Raw genomic sequence first — 17,946 nt, forward strand, 5'->3', positions numbered from 1 at the left:
TTTGGTTGTTTTTAACATCCGGTGAAAATTTCAAGTCAACAGCACCTTTAGAAATATGTTTTACTGAGAAAAACGGTGACATGTTCAATACTTCTTTTCTCCACTGTCCAAATAGTGGCTTCCCCAGTCTAATTTCATTACATTTCTGAATCAGTAAGGTTGGGTTTTATTTGGAACATTCGTTGCTTTTTTTTAGACCTGATAAGGGCTCGGAGAGAGCAGTCGAAATCTTCTGAGTGGTTGAAAAACAACACATTGTGAAAGTGTGGGAAAGCAAACTTGGATCAAATGTAATCTGACAGGGCTTAAAGCACAATGGAGTTGAAGATCTTCGCCCTTTTATTTTCTCCTTCCCTGCCGCCCCATAAGGTTTGTGGTTGGAACCAGAGGTATGGCCCAAGCTGGAAAAATGTGGAAAAATCGCACATGCATGCTTCGGATCATTGTTATTTGGATTGTGTGATTTATTTATTGTCATTGGAGTGGTTGTGCTGGTGTTTTAGTGTGCGTGTGTGCCCTGTTGGTTTGGACAGAATTAGACACAGTCAAACAGGGCTTTGATGATGTTTAAAACGTTGGCTAGAGATCCAAGCGAGTCTCTTCATGTCTTTTCCTTTTTCCGGAATCAGAATCGTCCCCCAATTCTTTGCGTTTAGTCTTTTTAGCCCAAGGGTTTTCCTCTCGTAACGCTCATGGTGTCTACTGTAAAAGATGCTCAGCCTGGATCTGAATCAGAGGGTCTTAAAGGGATAGTTCACCCAAAAATTTAAATTCTATCATCCTTTATTTCTTCTATACTAGTTTTAGACCTTTATAAGTTTCTATCTTCTGTTAAATGCAAAAGAAGATATTTTGAAGAATGCTGGAAACCGTGACCATTGATTTTCATAGTATTTGTTGTTCCCGCTATGGAAGCCAATGGTTACAGGTTTTCTTTCTACTGTTGAACACAAAAGAAGATATTTTGAAAGATGATAGAAACCTGTAACCATTGGCTTCCATTGTTGGTAAAACATATATTTTTACCTACTATTAATTTACTTACTATTTACTCACCCTTAATTGGTTCCAAACTTTTATGGGTTTCTTTCTTCTGCTGAACACAAAATAAAATATTTTGAAGGATGATAACCTGTAACCATTGATAACCTGTAACCATTGACTTCCATAGTAGGAAAAACAAGTGACATGAAAGTCAATTGTTGCAGGTTTTCAGCATTTTTTAAAGTATTTTCTTTTGTGTTTAACAGAAAAATGAGACTCATACAGGTTTGCAAACACTTGAGGGTGACTAAATTGTCGTTTTTGGTTGAAAATGTGCTTAACCTCAATTGTTCCAAACCTCTGTGAGTTTCTTTCTTCTGTTGATAGAAACCTGTAACCATTGGGTTCCATTGTAGGTAAAACAAATACACTGGAAATGAATGGTTATATGTTTTTAGCATTTTTCAAAGTAACAGTTCACAAAGATGAAGATTTACTTTTTCATTTACTCATCCTCAATTGGTTCCAAAGATGTATGCGTTTCTTTATTTTGTTGAACACAAAAGAAGATATTTAGAAAAATGATAACCTGTAATCATTGACTTCAATTACCATAGTAGGAAAAACAAGTATATGGAAGTCAAAGGTTAACAGTTTTCAGCATTTTTCAAAGTATCTTCTTTTGTGTTCAACAGAAATACGAGACTCATACAGGTTTGCAAACACTTGAGGGTGAGTAAATGTTCTGTTTTGGGTGAAAATTTACTTAACCTCAATTGATTCAAACCTTTACAAGTTTCTTTCTTCTGTTGAACAAAAAAAAGGAGATATTTTGAAAAATGACAACCTGTAACCATTGACTTCGATAGTAGAAAAAACAAGTACTATGGAAGTCAGTGGTTACCGGTTTTCAGCATTTTTTAAAGTATCTTCTTTTGTGTTAAACAGAAAAAAGTAACTTATTTTAGGGTGAACTATCCTTTTAAAGTGACCACCAGCATACAGTAGGGGGTTTCCTAAGCGAATCCTTTTCTTTTTATGCCAAATGGTCTTAAATCATGATAGTAAGGCCCTGTGATAAAACTGTCAGCTCACACCCTTTGTTTATTGTGTTTTCCTGAGAATCACTCTCCCACTAAACAAACTAAAAGTGTGTTGTTATTTTCAATACCATGCAGAGGCATTTGGCTGTTGTCAATCTTGCAGTTGTTTATGTTGCTGTATTGTGTAGCTGTATGCTATATTTAATATATAATGCTTAGCTATTATTAAAAAAATAAAAATAAATAAAATTTTATATATATATATATATATATATATATATATATATATATATATATATATATATATATATATATATATATATATATATATATATATATAGTTACAGTCAGAATTATTAGCCCCCCTGGGAATAATTACCCCAATTATTAGGGTAATTAGGCAAGTTATTGTATAACGAAAAAAAAATTGCTTAAAGGGGCTAATAATTTTGACCTTAAAATGGGTTTTAAAAAATTAAAAACTAGCCGAAATAAAACAAATAAGACTTTCTCCAGAAGAAAAAATATTATCAGACATACTGTGAAAATTTCCTTGCTCTGTTAAGCATCAAAAAAGAAAAAAAATTCTAAGGGGGCCTAATAATTCTGACTTCAACTATATATATATCTTCTTGTAACAATTTCTATAGCTTATTTTATGTATTTATACTCAATTTTATTTTTTATAAAATTGTCTGTATTTATGTATTATATATTAAAGTATTTGTTAATGAAATATATTTATAGATTTATTAATTAATTTATTTTAATTTTTTAATTATTAATATTATATTATTTTATATTTCCTTTTCTATTATTATTTTTTATCTTTACTTATTTTACTTAATTTTTTAACATTGTTTCCTATATTTTTTCTTTTGAAGAATGTGAGATTTCTTTCAGTTTGGCTGGAATAAAAGCAGTTAATAAATAGAAGTTTTCATTTTTAAATATTTTACACATCATATACATACTTTTATTTTCAATGTTTCATACATGTTGTATTTTTATTTTTTTTATTTTACTTTTTTCTATTAATTTGATTTGTTTTTTAAGTTGATAAACTTGATAAATGTGAAAATTATTTAAATTAAATAATTTAATTTAAAAATAACTTTAAATAAGATAAAATGATATATATATATATATCTTATCTTACACATACATTTATTTTACAATAATTTATAATTTATAATTATTATAATAATTTTTTTTTTAATTATTATTATTTAAAAAAAGAATGAATTGTTTTTAAATTGATAAATTTAATAAATGTGAAAATAATTTAATTTAAATAATTTAATGTAAGTGGTTCATTCCACTGTGGCAACCCCAGATTAATAAAGGGACTAAGTCGAAAAGAAAATGAATGAATGAATAATTAAAGAGCCCATATTATGGGTTTTTGAAAATGCCCTTCCATGTAGTGTGTAACACAGCTCTAAGTGAAGTGAAATATCCAGCTAAGGCTTAAATCTGTAAGTGTACAGTGTTTAAAACTATTGATTCATCTATAAAAGAGTCGACTCATAGTGCTTCAAACGAGTCGCCTTGATAACGAGTCATTAGGTGTTTCGCGATGACGCAGCCACGAAACACAAGCCTCGCCAGTAGTTACGCGCGCAAACCAGGGAGATTTGAAACCTGCGGCCCCGCCCACTAACACAGAAAAAACACTAGACACACACACACAGACGCCGCAGGTCGAATGAAGTCACGCTGTGCTCAGATGGATAATATTGACAGTCTCTACCCAAAGATGAGTTGTTAACCTGGTACAGTACACGCGGTTACTCTTTATATTCTCTTATCACATGTAAGCCACGTTAAAAACGCGACGCGTGCCGCTTTGTTTACGGATTTAACGTTAAAGGCTTTTGTGAGCTCGCGTTCCACTGCCGTTTGTCGTTGCTATGGCGATCGATCTAGGAGACAGGAGACTTGTGTCACTTTCCCTAGTTCTTCTGAGGAGCGGTGTGTGTGTGTGAGAGAGAGAGAGAGAGAGAGAGAGAGAGAGAGAGAGAGAGAGACTCGCGTCGCTTTCCCTAGTTCTTCTGAGGAGCGTTGTGTGTGTGTGTGTGTGTGTGTGTGTATGTGTGTGTGTGTGTGTGTGTGTGAGAGAGAGAGAGAGAGAGAGAGAGACTCGCGTCGCTTTCCCTAGTTCTTCTGAGGAGCGTTGTGTGTGAGAGAGAGAGAGAGAGAGAGAGACTCGCGTCGCTTTCCCTAGTTCTTCTGAGGAGCGTTGTGTGTGTGTGTGAGAGAGAAACTCGCGTCGCTTTCCCTAGTTTTTCTGAGGAGCGTTGTGTGTGTGTGTGTGAGAGAGAGAGAGAGAGAGAGAGAGAGAGAGAGAGAGAGAGAGACTCGCGTCGCTTTCCCTAGTTCTTCTGAGGAGCGTTGTGTGTGTGTGTGAGAGAGAGAGAGAGACTCGCGTCGCTTTCCCTAGTTTTTCTGAGGAGCGTTGTGTGTGTGAGAGAGAGAGAGAGAGAGAGAGAGACTCGCGTCGCTTTCCCTAGTTCTTCTGAGGAGTGTTGTGTGTGTGTGTGAGAGAGAGAGAGAGAGACTCGCGTCGCTTTCCCTAGTTCTTCTGAGGAGCGTTGTGTGTGTGTGTGTGTGTGTGAGAGAGAGAGAGAGGGAGAGGGAGAGAGAGAGAGAGAGACTCGCGTCGATCTCCCCAGTTCTTCTGAGGAGGGTTGTGTGTGTGTGTGTGAAAAAAGCCTTACACTATGAAGCGCGTGTGCACTGTGACTACTTTTATATAGTTGATTACCAGCTGGGCATTTCACTCTGTCTCGTGCTGAAGCCTGTCACTGTCGACCAATCGCAGCAGGCTGTCATCGGTCCAATCAGCGCAGATTAGCTTCGCGCTGAGGAGGGGGTTGGGAACAAATGAATCGCTGAACGATTCATATGGGAGTCGCTGGGATAATCAGGTAAAAATAAATGCAGGTTATAAGACCATCAAAGTGTTTTATGACCTTGCATGCATATTAGACTGTTGTTGGAGACCCTTACAACCTAAATATGACCCTATTTCATCTATAATATGGGCTCTTTAAATGTAAATAATTTAATTGAAAAATAAGATAAAAATAATATACATCACATTATAGACATACTTTTATTTTCCAACATGTCATAGATTTGATATTTATTTATTTTTTTAATAATTATTTTTTTAAAATTATTTAATTAGTTTTTAAGTTGCTGAATTTAATAAAAGTGAAAATAATAAAATTTAAATAATTGAATTTAAAAATTTTCAAAATAAGATAAAATATTTCTATCATTCTTCGATTATTAATTTTCTCAGTCAACTTTTTTCTCTCATATTATTAAGTATTTCTGTTCATTTTATTCCACTTCGATCCTTAGTTGGAAACTAATTAGCTCGCCTCTCTTCAAGAAGCCACATGATTTGCTGTATAATGGGCTAAATGCACACAGACTTTTAATTTGCAGCCAGGCAGCCCAAGGACTTCCAGTAAACTGTCTTTCCATTACAAAATTGTCACGTTTAAGATCTGATTTCTTTAAAAATATCTAATCTTCACTGCCTGATAGATATATTATATGAAGTGGGTCTTAGATTGGACAAGAAGCACTGCAGTAAATTCCATTTCCCCCCGCCATGTAAAATATGACATGAGTTTATTTTACCCCAGTATTTTCAATGGAGCATCAGCGCTAGCCTGTTTCTACTGTCTTTCATCTCGTTTTACGCTTGAACAACTAAATGAGTGCTTAAGTCTATTTAACTGAATGTATTGTTATTATATTACAACATCGATGCTTTAAAAACAACCTTGTGAAATTGAAAATAGTCACACTAAGCTTTCACCGGAAGTTTATCGTTGGCTTTAAAACTCTAGCTGTGCATAGAGCCCATTCAGTTTAGAGCAGGTCACATGATAAAAGTCTGTCGATGGTCATTTACTCAAACCCACCAGCAGATTTATAAGTGACTGCACCCGGTTTTGGAGGGAAAGTTGACCAATGGGATTTGCCGGATGCATGTGTTCAGCCTGTTGCCGTGGGCTCCTCTCAGAGGCCTGTGCTTTTGTCATGACAATAAAGCTCACAGAAATTACAATTTGAAAGGCGATTGTGATTAGGAAAGAAAAGGAGCGGCTGCGGAAGAGTGTTGGGATTTAACTGGGGAAAAAATGGGAAAGGGTGAGAAAATAAGGAAGGAGGGGAACGTGAAAGGAGAACAGGATGAACCGTGTGTGTTTGTGTGAAGCGGAAGGGGTTCTGCTGAGCCCCCTGTGATCTAATTATCAGTGTTTGCTAAGGTACGCTTGACTATTCCTGTTTAAACAAACCCCTCACTCTAGCTTCTAAACTTTGGAGTGTGACGCATCCCACACCTTTTGTCCTGTAGATATGGGATTGTTGTGGACAGGTGTGCTTATACTTGGTGCTGATAGATTTTCAAGGAGAGATATGACACACATATGGGCCAGAATGCAGTCTTAAAGGTATAGATCTAGGTTTTAATATGGGGTTTTAAATCGGGGTAACACGGTGGCTCAGTGGTTAACACTGTCACCTTACAACAAGAAGGTCACTGGTTCGAGCCTCGGCTGGGCCAGTTGGCATTTCTGTGTGGAGATTGCATGTTCTCCCCCTGTTTGCTTGGGTTTCCTCCGGGTGCTCCTGCTTCCCTCACAGTCCAAATACATGCACTATTGGTGAATTGAATAAGCTAAATAGACTGTTGTGTATGAGTGTATGGATGTTTCCCAGTACTGCGTAAAACATATGTTGGATAAGTTGGCGGTTCATTCCTCAGTGGTGACCCCTGATTAATAAAGGGACTAAGTGAAAGGAAAATGAATCAATATGTTAATTAATTAAAGGAATAGTTCACCAAAAAACTGAAAAATCACCTCATCAAATATTCTCCCTCATGTGGTTTTTAACCTTTAGGAATTTCTTCTTCCATTTAACACAAAAGAAGATATTTTGAAGAATGTACAGTAGGTATCCACTAACCTTTATAGTTGAAAACAAATTGCTATGTAAGTCAATGGGTGCCAGCATCCAGCATTCTTCAAAATATCTTCTTTTATGTTCAACAGAAGAGAGAAACTCAAATAGATCTTGATCAAGTAAGAATTAAAATGTTTGTGCAAACCTTCCCTTTAAATCAATTCTAAAATTATATTTGACATAGCAACTGGAAGAAATCATCGTTGTTGAAAATGCGCAATTGTTTAATTAAATTACTTTCACCATCAACGTTTCATGAGCACCAAGGGATTTGCAGGTCCCTGGTGGGTAAAATAAACCTGGAGAAGTGGGAATAGAGTGTCTGTGTGTTATCAGAGAGTCATTTCATCATTGTCCTGACCCCCAAGCACTCGGAGACATGCAAGCGCGATGGTGTGACAATTGGACAGACTGGATCCTGTCACAGTTTTGGTCCGAAGCCTAATTATCTGTTCTGGCAGAGGCGCAAATGAGACTTTCTGGAGCGGATGAGAAGTGCGAGACCGTATCTGTCACTTCTGACGGGACGTTTGATGAAAATCGTCTCTCCAGGAAAACACAAGAGAACAGATACAGTCACACCTCCAGAAATTGAGTTTGCAGGTGATTTTTTTTTTTATCGCTGTCATGTGTTATTGCTGTTTAAAGGGATAGTTCACACACAAATGAAGATGTACTCACTGTTTACTCATCCTCAGGTGGTTTCAAACCTGAATTTCTTTCTTCTGTCGAAAAAAAAGATAGTTTGAAGAATGCTGAAAACCGGTAACCATTGACTTCCATTGCAGAAAAAACAAATACTATAGAAGTCAGTGGTTACCGGTTCTTTTTTGTGTGTGTTTAACAGAATAAAGAAACACATAAAGGTTTCACTGTAAAACGTTTCACATTGGTTAAACTTACAAACTCAAGTTCACTAGCTGCCTTGAAAATGTGAATCAACTCAACTTAGAGTGACTCTTTGTTTCAACTTAAGATATTGAGTTTGAATTAAACATATTGTGAAACTCAACATCTTAAGTTGAAACAAAGAATCCCTCTTAGTTGAGTTAACTCACATTTTCAAGTCAGCTGGTGAACTTGAGTTTGTAAGTTTAATCAATGTGAAACGTTCAACCCAGGCTCATTCTGAAAACGTAGTCTCGGGGACGTTTCTGGAGACCGCGAGATACGTAGCCGGGGGTACGTCCGGCTGCATTTCATTTTTTTAAGCGAACGCTGCGGGGCGGTGTGACGCCATTCCTTTCGGCGCTTGCCGGCCGGCCGCTCGCCTCCGTGTGGAGGGCTTTCCCGCTGCAACCAGTTTGTCCGGTTAGCTCTTCGTGTACTTTGGCGGACTCGAGGCGCAGGGAGGGGCTGACCACGACGACGACCGGGTTCGAGTCCGGGGAAGAGCGGTTCCAGAAATCAGGTTAGAAAACAAAATCCAAAAAATGAAGTGAACAAGTTCATCACAGGGTGAGGATGTACTCAAAATCTGAAAACGTGGTAAAAATCAGACGAGGGCTTTTCTTTTTCTGGACGGCTTTTGTGAATCGTCATTGGTTGGGTTTAGGGACGGAGGAGGGTGGGTCAGCCGATTGGCCGGTCGCACGGTCAATCATTCTGTCGTCCAGGCAGACAGGCTGAAGGTCGTTCGACAGCGGCCTCTAGCGGGTTTACGCGAGGACGGCGCGGGAGAAAGCGCGCACAGCGGCCTCTCGCGGATTTGCGAAAACAAAAACTGCAAAAATACGTACCTCCCGGGATGTATCTCGCGGTCTCCAGAAACGTCCCCGGGACTACGTTCTCAGAATGAGCCTGGGTTGGAAACGTTTTACAGTGTTGGAACAAGTATAGGGTGAGTTAAATTATGACAAAATGTTCCTTTTTGGATGAACTATCCCTTTAGGGCAAGACACTGCAGGTGAATAGGGTTAAAAAAACAAATATAATCGATATCTAAAATTGTATATATTTATTCAACTCTACTCGAAAAAGTCTGTAAACCTGCTGGTTTTAAAGCATTTAGTCGATTTTACTCAAAAAAGTTAATAACCTGTTGGTTTTAAAGGGATTAGTTGACATCACTCAAAAAAGTGTGTAAACCTGCTGATTTTAAAGCGATTAGTTGACTTCACTTAAAAAATGTGATTAAACCTGTTGTTTTTATAGTGATTAGTCGACTCTACTTAAATATCTGAGTAAATCAGTTGTTTTTATAGTGATTAGTCGACTTAAAAATGTGATTAAACCAGTTGTTTTTAAAGTGAATAGCCGACTCTACTTAAAAAAGTGAGTAATCCTGTTGCTTTTAAAGCAATTAGTTGACTCTACTTAAAGTGAGTAAATCAGTTGCTTTTAAAGCGATTAGTCGACTCTAATTAAAAAAGTGAGTAAACCTGTTGCTTTTAAAGTGATTAGTTGACTCTACTTAAAATGTGAGTAAATCAGTTGCTTTTAAAGCGATTAGTTGACTCTACTTAAAAAAGTTAGCAAACCAGTTAATTTTATAGCGATTAGTTGACTTTACTCAATTAAAGTGAGTAAACCTTTTGCTTAGTTGACTACTGAAAAAAGGGATTAAACCTGTTGCTTTTAAAGCGATTAGTTGACTCTACTTAAAAAAGTAAGTAAACCAGTTGCTATTAAAGCGATTAGTTGACTCCACTTAAAAAGTGAATAAACCGGTTGCTTTTAAAGTGAATACTCGACTTTACCTCAAAAACTAAGTAAAACTGCTTAAAATTAAGTAAATGAGCTATGTGCATAATTTAAAAAATCAAGTTGTCAACTTAACAGTTTTAAGTTTCAACATGTTTACTCACTTTAAAAAAAAAAGTACTTTACACTTTTTACAGTGTATGTATTGTAAATAAAATCTACAGACACAAACTGATAAAGTGCGACAACAGAAACACCATTTTGGATATTTATTTCAGATTTATTTTGAATATTTTGGTCATATCAGTCTGAAAAAAGCTAACATTTACTTTTTTAAAAGCTTAAAAGCCCAAAATCTCAAAATGTAGTTGACCTAAGAGGAAAACAATATGGTTAAAGGGAAGGTTTAGCTAAAAAACCTTCATTTGGTGACCATTTAATCATCCAAGTGCAAAAGTTTTACCTAAAAATCTAACCACCGGCAAATGCTTTTAAATCGAAATAAGTTTCTATTTTTTTGTTGAACATTAAAGACGATATATTAAAGAATATTAAATACCCTTTTTTGTGTGGATGTCAGTGGCTTCCGGTTTCATCATTCTTCAGAATATCTTCTTTTGTGTTTAACTAAATAAAGAAACTCAAACACCTTTAGAATGAATGGAGGATGAGGAAATGAGGACTGTTTTTGGGATGAAGCATCTCTTTACTGTGGCAGGGTAGATATTTCCCAGGAAGAGGATCTGGAATTTGCAGGATGTCATCAGGTTGTGGATTTGTGGACGGTCTCTGTCCTGTGGACAGCGGGGGGCAGTCAGCAGGGTCAGAGGTCAGAGAGCAGATCAGAGGAGCAGGAGGTGCTGGTGATGGTGAAGAACAGATGTACTGGACCTGAAGAAGAAAGAGGATGAAAGCATGTCAAATGTTGAAAGAGTTTGAGGTGGACTTAAGCTCTTGCCTTGGCAGAAGATTTATCGAAGCGCTGAGAGGAAATAGCCTTTCTTGTAGATGTCCACAAGTTGATTATTTGATCAACTAAAATTGGCCAAATTTGTTGTTTTCTTGTAGCATTACTGGAAAAGTACACTGTAAAAAGCTATTAGTTGACTTTACTATAAAAAGGGAGTAAACCCATTGCTTTTTAAGTGATTAGTTTACTAATAACTCTGACTTCAACTGCATATTCCTTGTGTCTTGTAGCTATTGTTTAGAACTGATTGTGATGAGTGTTGTAACATTAGGCCTTCCTGCTATAACTTGTGCCAAAATCTAAATTTTTAGCATAAAAATATTATAGTCTAGCATTTTGAGCAAGACATATTTTTCCGTCCTTTTAAATATCCACCATTCAGAGATGTAAGGCTCAGTGCAGACGAAAAAATACAAATTTAGAGAAAACTACACTGTAAAAAGAATTTAGTTGACTTTAAATTGAGTAAACCTCCTGCTTTTAATAAATTAAGTAAATGAACTATGCATAATTATAAATATCAAGTTAAGTCAACTTAACAGTTCTGTTACAACATGTTTACTCACTTTTTAAAGTAATTAACTAGTATTACAGTGTATGTATAAATGTATCTCTGCTGATAAAGTGAGACAAAATAAACACTAAATACATCTCTTTATATCAGATACAAAAAATACACATTATTAATAGCCAAAAAGCCCCAAATCTCAAGGAAAAGAGCAAGTTTAAAGGGAAAGTTCAGCTAAAAATGTAAATTTACTGACCATTTATTCATGTTCAAGTTCTTTTAAGTCATAACAAGTTTCTATTTTTTTGCTGAACACAACAGAAGATGTTTTAAAGAATGTTGAAAACTGGAAATCATAGTTGTCCTATTATAAATCCTATAGTTTTTTTTTAAAGTGTGTATGTTTAAATAAAACAACAATCCACATGTGTTGGCGTTCAAACAGGACTTGAGTGGGAGCAGGCCTCTTTTTTTCTCCCAGTTTGTCTTTAATCGCACAATAGCGGGAAATACGCAACCAATTACAGTTAAATAACAGTTGGACAAACAGAGGCCTCCGGAAGAGCAAGGCAATGAATACCGGTCCCATCAATCAGCGGCAGGGTTCGTTCTGAGGCCGCAGCGTCGCCAAACGCATAAAGGAAAAGGTAATTGTTTCCGGAGTAGCGAAAAAGGGAACAATACAGGAACCAAACGTGTGTAGGGCAACATGCCTGCGGAGAGAGAGAGTTTAGGCCTTCAAGCACTCTCAAATCCCCTTGAGGATGGAGCGTGAGGCGTATGACTTTTCCTTCCTGCCGTCCGCACTTCAGTCGGCGCTACAATAACACAAGCAGAACGTGCTGCAATATACAGGTGAAGTCAGAATTATTAGCCCTCCTTTGAGTTTTCTTTTTTAACTTCTTCCTGAATGATGTTTAACAGAGCAAGGAATTTCTCACAGTATTTTCTATAATATTTTTTCTTCTGGAGAAAGTCTTATTTGTTTTATATTGGCTAGAATCAAAGCAGTTTTAAATTTTTTTAAAACCATTTTAAGGTCAAAATTATTAGCCCCCTTAATCAATATTTTTTTTTTTCGATTGTTTACAGAACAAACCACTGTTCAATGAGTTTCCTAGTTAACCTAATTAAACTAGTTAAGCCTTTAAATGTCATTTCAAGAGATCCCACTTAGATATGCTTGGCGTTTAAAGCAGGTTTGGCATGCTGTCCCGGGAGAGAACCCTGAGCTCGGAGATGTTTGAGCCCAGGGCTCCCGCCCGGTCGATAAGCATATCAGGAGATCCGAGATCAGGTAGGTCTCGGGAGCTCCCCCTTTAGAAAAGGGAGGAAAAGGAGGAGATGGGGTGGAAGGGGGGATTCTTCCAAACGATGATAGAACAGTAGGGAGAAAATGATCCATTTATAGTAAACTAGGATCACTCTGATTGGATTATTACTGATTCCAGATGAGCGGCCAGACGTGCTCAATCATATCACGTGCTCCTCTCGAAATTAGTTTATGAAACTTCACTTTAAGCTGAATACCAGTATCTTGAAACATATCTAGTTCAATATTATTTACTGTCATCATGGCAAAGATAAAAGAAATCAGTTATTAGAAATGAGTTATTAAAACTATTATGTTTAGAAAAACTTCTCTCTGTTAAACAGTAATTAGGGGAAAATATATAAGGTGTCTAATAATTCAGAAGAGCTAATAATTCTAACTTCAACTGTAGGTGTGTTACTACTGGGAGTGTCTTTGCTCCGCTAATTATTTGTGATTCCTGACAAGTCTGACCATGTTTTACCGCAGCTCTCGCTTTCAGCGTTTATATATTTTTGCATGCTTAGAAAGTGTTAAAGGGATGGTTCACCCCAAAATAACAACTCTGTCATCATTCACTCACCCTTTACTTCTTTCAAACCATTTTGACTTTCTTTTCTTCTGTTGAACACTAAAGAAGGTATTTAAGAACCATTGACTTCCATAGTATCTGTTTGTCCTACTTTGGAAGTCAATGGTTACAGGTTTTCAGCTTTCGTCAGGATATCTTCTTTTGTGTTCAACAGAAGAAAGAAAAAAGGGTGAGTAAATGGTGTGGTGGGGTAAACTGTCCCTTTAATTCATAGTTTCCATAGATCTAGTTTCTTAGATCAAAATAATTGCATAGTTATCACAATATTGTTATCACAATATCGCAATGATTGTGTAGTTATTGTGATATAGTTATCACAATATTGCAATAAATATTGGGTGAACTGTCCCAGTAATTCATAATTCCCTCTTAGATGCCATAGCTTAATATTAACACTGTACTTCTAACTTTTATAGGGAAATGTTGTATGATAAGAACTATCATTATCACAATATTAAAATAATTTTATAGTTAATGCAATAGAGTTATCGCAATATCGCAATAATTGTTGGGTGAACTGTCCCTTTAATTCAGTTTCCTTTTAGATGCAATAGTTTAATGTTAATACTGTAGCTCTAACTTTTATAGGGAAATGTTTTAAAGTAAGAAATTTCATTATCACAATATCACAATAACTGTATAGTTATGGTAATATAGTTATCGTAATATAGTTATCGCAATATCGCAATAATTGTTGAGTGAACTGTCCCTTTAATTCAGTTTCCTCTTAGATGCAATAGTTTAATATTAATACTGTAGTTCTAACTTTTATAGGGAAATGTTATATAGTCAGAAATATCGTTATCGTAATATTGCAATAATTGTATAGTTATTGCAATATAGTTATCGCAATATCGCAATAATTGTTGAGTGAACTGTCCCTTAATAGTTCCCTCTTAGATGCAATAGCTTAATATTAATACTGTAGTTCTAACTTTTATAAGGAAATGTTTTATAGTAAGAAATATCGTTATCATAATGTAGTTATTGCAATATAATTATTTCAGTATTACAATAATTGTTGGGTGAACTGTCCCTTTAATTAATAGCTTTTGCTTAGATGCAATAGCTTAATATTAATACTGTAGTTCTAACTTCATAGGGAAATGTTGAATAGTAAGAAATATCGTTATCGCAATATTGCAAAAATTGTATAGTTTTCACAATATAGTTATTACAATATTCAGCCTGATCTCACGAGATAACGTAAGTATTTTACGTTTTGTCAGTTTAGTGGCTAATTCGTACGAATTCGTAAGAGTTCAGTCGTACGAAATTGTACAATTTTAAAAAGGAGGCGTGGCACCTACCCCACCCCTAAACCCAACCGTCATTGGGGGATGAGCAAATCGTACGAAAATGTACAAATTAGATCGTACGAATTAATTCGAAATAGCCACTAAATCAAAAAGTTACGAATTGCCGTGAGATTGTGTTGCAATATTACAATAATTGTTGAGTGAACTGTCCCTTAATATTTTCCTCTTAGATGCAATAGCTTAATATTAATACTGTAGTTCTAACTTCATAGGGAAATGTTAAATAGTAAGAAATATCGTTATCTCAATATCGCAATAATTGTATAGTTATCGCAATATAGTTATTACAATAATTGTTGAGTGAACTGTCCCTTAATTTTTTCCTCTTAGATGCAATAGCTTAATATTAACACTGTAGTTCAAACTTCATAGGGAAATGTTAAATAGTAAGAAATATCGTTATCACAATATCGCAATAATTGTATAGTTATCGCAATATAGTTATCGCAATAACTGTCCCTTAAATTCATAGTTTCTTCTTAGATGCAATAGCTTAATATTAACACTGTAGTTCTAACTTTTATAGGGGAATGTTATATAGTAAAAAAATATCATTATCATAATATTGCAATAATTGTATAGTTATCGCAATAGTTACAATATTACAATAATTGTTGAGTGAACTGTCCCTTAATTGTTTACTCGTAGGTGTAATAGCTTAATGTTAATACTGTAGTTCTAACTTTTATAGGGAAGTGTTATATAGTAGAAAACATCAATATACTAAACAACAATATCTGTCTTAATTAGTGCAGTCTTTATTATGGCTATTTAAATTCTCCTTTACACTACAAAAACAATCCCATGAGATGCATTTTTGACTTGCTCTTTAAGTGATCAGAAGTAGACAATCTCAAAACTTTTCAGACTTTGTTTACACCTATTAGGTGTCATTTACTTTGTGACAGACACAAAATGCATCTTAATGCTAGATGTAAGCAAGGCCTAACTTTAGGGTTTTAGTAATTTTATCAGTGAGAGATTGTGATTTTTGCTATATTTTGCGTCTTTTTTGAGTTTCTTTTTTCTGATGAGCACAAATGAAGATAAACTGAAGAATTTTGGGAAGTTATTTATTTTTTTGGTCCTACTTTGGCTGCTTTATCTCCAGCATTCTTCAGAATATCTTGCTTTGTGTTCAGCAGAAGAAAGAAATTCATAAAGGTTTAGAACCACTTGAGCATGTGTAAAATTTTGGGTGAACTATCCCTTTAATTACCCTAAAATCTCATATATACTGTTGCACAGACTGTATCCAAAAGCATTGTAGCATTAATATCTTTAAAAACACTGTGTTGACCTCTTTTGAAAGTATGAAAGCTTAAAGACAGTGTAATGGTTACTGTGCAGTGCAATGTAAGTCACTGTTTATCTTTCAGCCCAAGAGATGAAGTGAATTAAATGGATAGAATATCGTTGCTGAATTCCTCTGTCTCTCTGCTTATTCTGACTTTCTGATTGAGGCGTTTGATTTCTGTCCATCTTGGCTTTGCTTTCAGTGGAACCTGAGGTGAATTGAAATGGATCTTGTAATGGAGATGTTTTGCTTGAATGCTTGATCACATATTGCTTCAGATACAGATTCAAGTAATGGTTGGCTGATATTATTTTTTATAAGCAATGTTTAACCTTTTAAATGCCAGTCCACCTTCTGAGTTCAGACATGACAATGATACATCATATATACACATATGATATATAGTTTCTGAAGATGAGATCGTATTAAATATGTTCTGAGAAGGGCAGCATGGTGGCTCAATGGTCAGTGCTGTCGCCTCACAGCCAGTTGGCATTTCTGTATGGAGTTTGCATGTTCTCCCCATGTTGGCGTTGGTGTTGGTTTCCTCCTTTTTCACAGTCCAAACACATGCGCTATAGGTGAACTGAATAAACTAAATTGTCTGTATGAGTGTGTGTGTGTTTATGAGAGTGTATGGGTGTTTTCCAGTACTGAGTTTTGGCTGGAAGGACAAAAGCTGGAATAGTTGGCGGTTCATTCCGATGTGACAACCTCTGAAATAGAGACTAAGCCAAAGGAAAATGAATGTCCTGAGAAACAGTGAAAGTTACAGGGGTTATTTTTTTTTAAAGTTCATCGCTCATTAAATTAAAATAAGATACATTATTCTATGAATTAATGTTTTAAATTTGTTTTGAGCAAAATAACTACAAACAATAAATATACAGACAATATATAGAAAGTTTTCTTTATGTAATTATTATTATTTTATATGCATTATACAATATATTATGTTTATATTCTGTTGAACACAAAATTAGTAGCCATCACACGGAATTATAGTTGTTTTATGGAATTTATATATTTTGTTTTTATTTCCTAAGGGATGTTCTCCTGTTTTTTTATTATATTTTTATTCTGGAGAAAGTTTTCTTTTAGTTTGGCTGGAATAAAAATAATAAATAAAATATAAAAATAAACATCAATATTTAGATTTTTTTCCGATTAACTACAGAACAAATCCAGTGACTTGCTAAGTTAACCTAATTAACCTCGTTAACCCTTTAAATTGCATTTTAAATGACAAAATTACTTATTAAATATTATTTTTTGTCATCTTAGCAAAGGCAAAAGAAATTAGTTTTCAGAAATTAGTTATTAAAAGTAATATATTTAAAAATGTATCGAAAAATTCTCTTTGATCTCTTTGTTAAACAGCATTTAGGAAATATTTGACAAATAATCACTATATATACACTCAGAAATGAAGGTACGCAAGCCACACTGGGGTGGTAGCTTAATACTTCAAGGGTACATATTAGTACTTCATAAAGTACAAAAATTTCCTCTTAAAATTTTTAGGTACTAATATATACTTTTGAGGTTCTGTTTAACGAAGAGCAGATTTTGTCAACACATTTTTAATCATAATAGTTTTAATAACTCATCTCTAATTGATTTATTTTATCTTTGCCATGATGACATTACACAATATTTTACTAGATTTTTTCAAGACCCTTCTTTACAGCTTAAAGTGATATTTAAAGGCTTAACTAGGTTAATAAGGTTAACTAGGCAGGTTAGGGTAATTAGGCAAGTTATTGTATAATGATGGTTTGTTCTGTAGACTATCGAAAAAAAATAGCTTAAAGGGGCTAATAAATTTGACCTTAAAATGGATTAAAAAAATGAAAAACTGAAAATAAAATAAAACCAAAATAAAACAAATAAGACTTTCTCCAAAAGGTAAAAATATTATCAGACATATTGTAAGAAATTTCCTTGCTCTGTTAAATATCCTTTGGGAAATACTTTAAAAAGAAGAAAAAAATCAAAGGGAGGGTAATAATTTAATAATTCTGAATTCAACTGTAATTATATATATATGTACATATATGTAAATATATATATATATATATATATATATATATATATATATATATATATATATATATATATATATATATATATATATATATATATATATATATATATATACATATATATAGTAATTGGTGTTTTTTTTGTGTTGTAAGGGTCCTTTTTAGGCCAGTTGGCATTTTTACAACATTTTTGTTAGTGAATAAAGTTACTGTAGAGTCCTGTAATGCATAATTCAATGTA

At 34.7% G+C, this 17,946-nt stretch overlaps 1 protein-coding gene across 5 annotated transcripts in view; it reads left to right on the forward strand.

The window, feature by feature from the left end:
• fgfr2 (fibroblast growth factor receptor 2) overlaps nt 1-17,946 on the forward strand; it is a 156,691-nt gene that overhangs the window by 18,890 nt on the left and 119,855 nt on the right. The window lies entirely within an intron of this gene.

This window comes from Danio aesculapii, chromosome 13 (assembly GCF_903798145.1).
Source record: "Danio aesculapii chromosome 13, fDanAes4.1, whole genome shotgun sequence".
Lineage (NCBI taxonomy): Eukaryota > Metazoa > Chordata > Actinopteri > Cypriniformes > Danionidae > Danio > Danio aesculapii.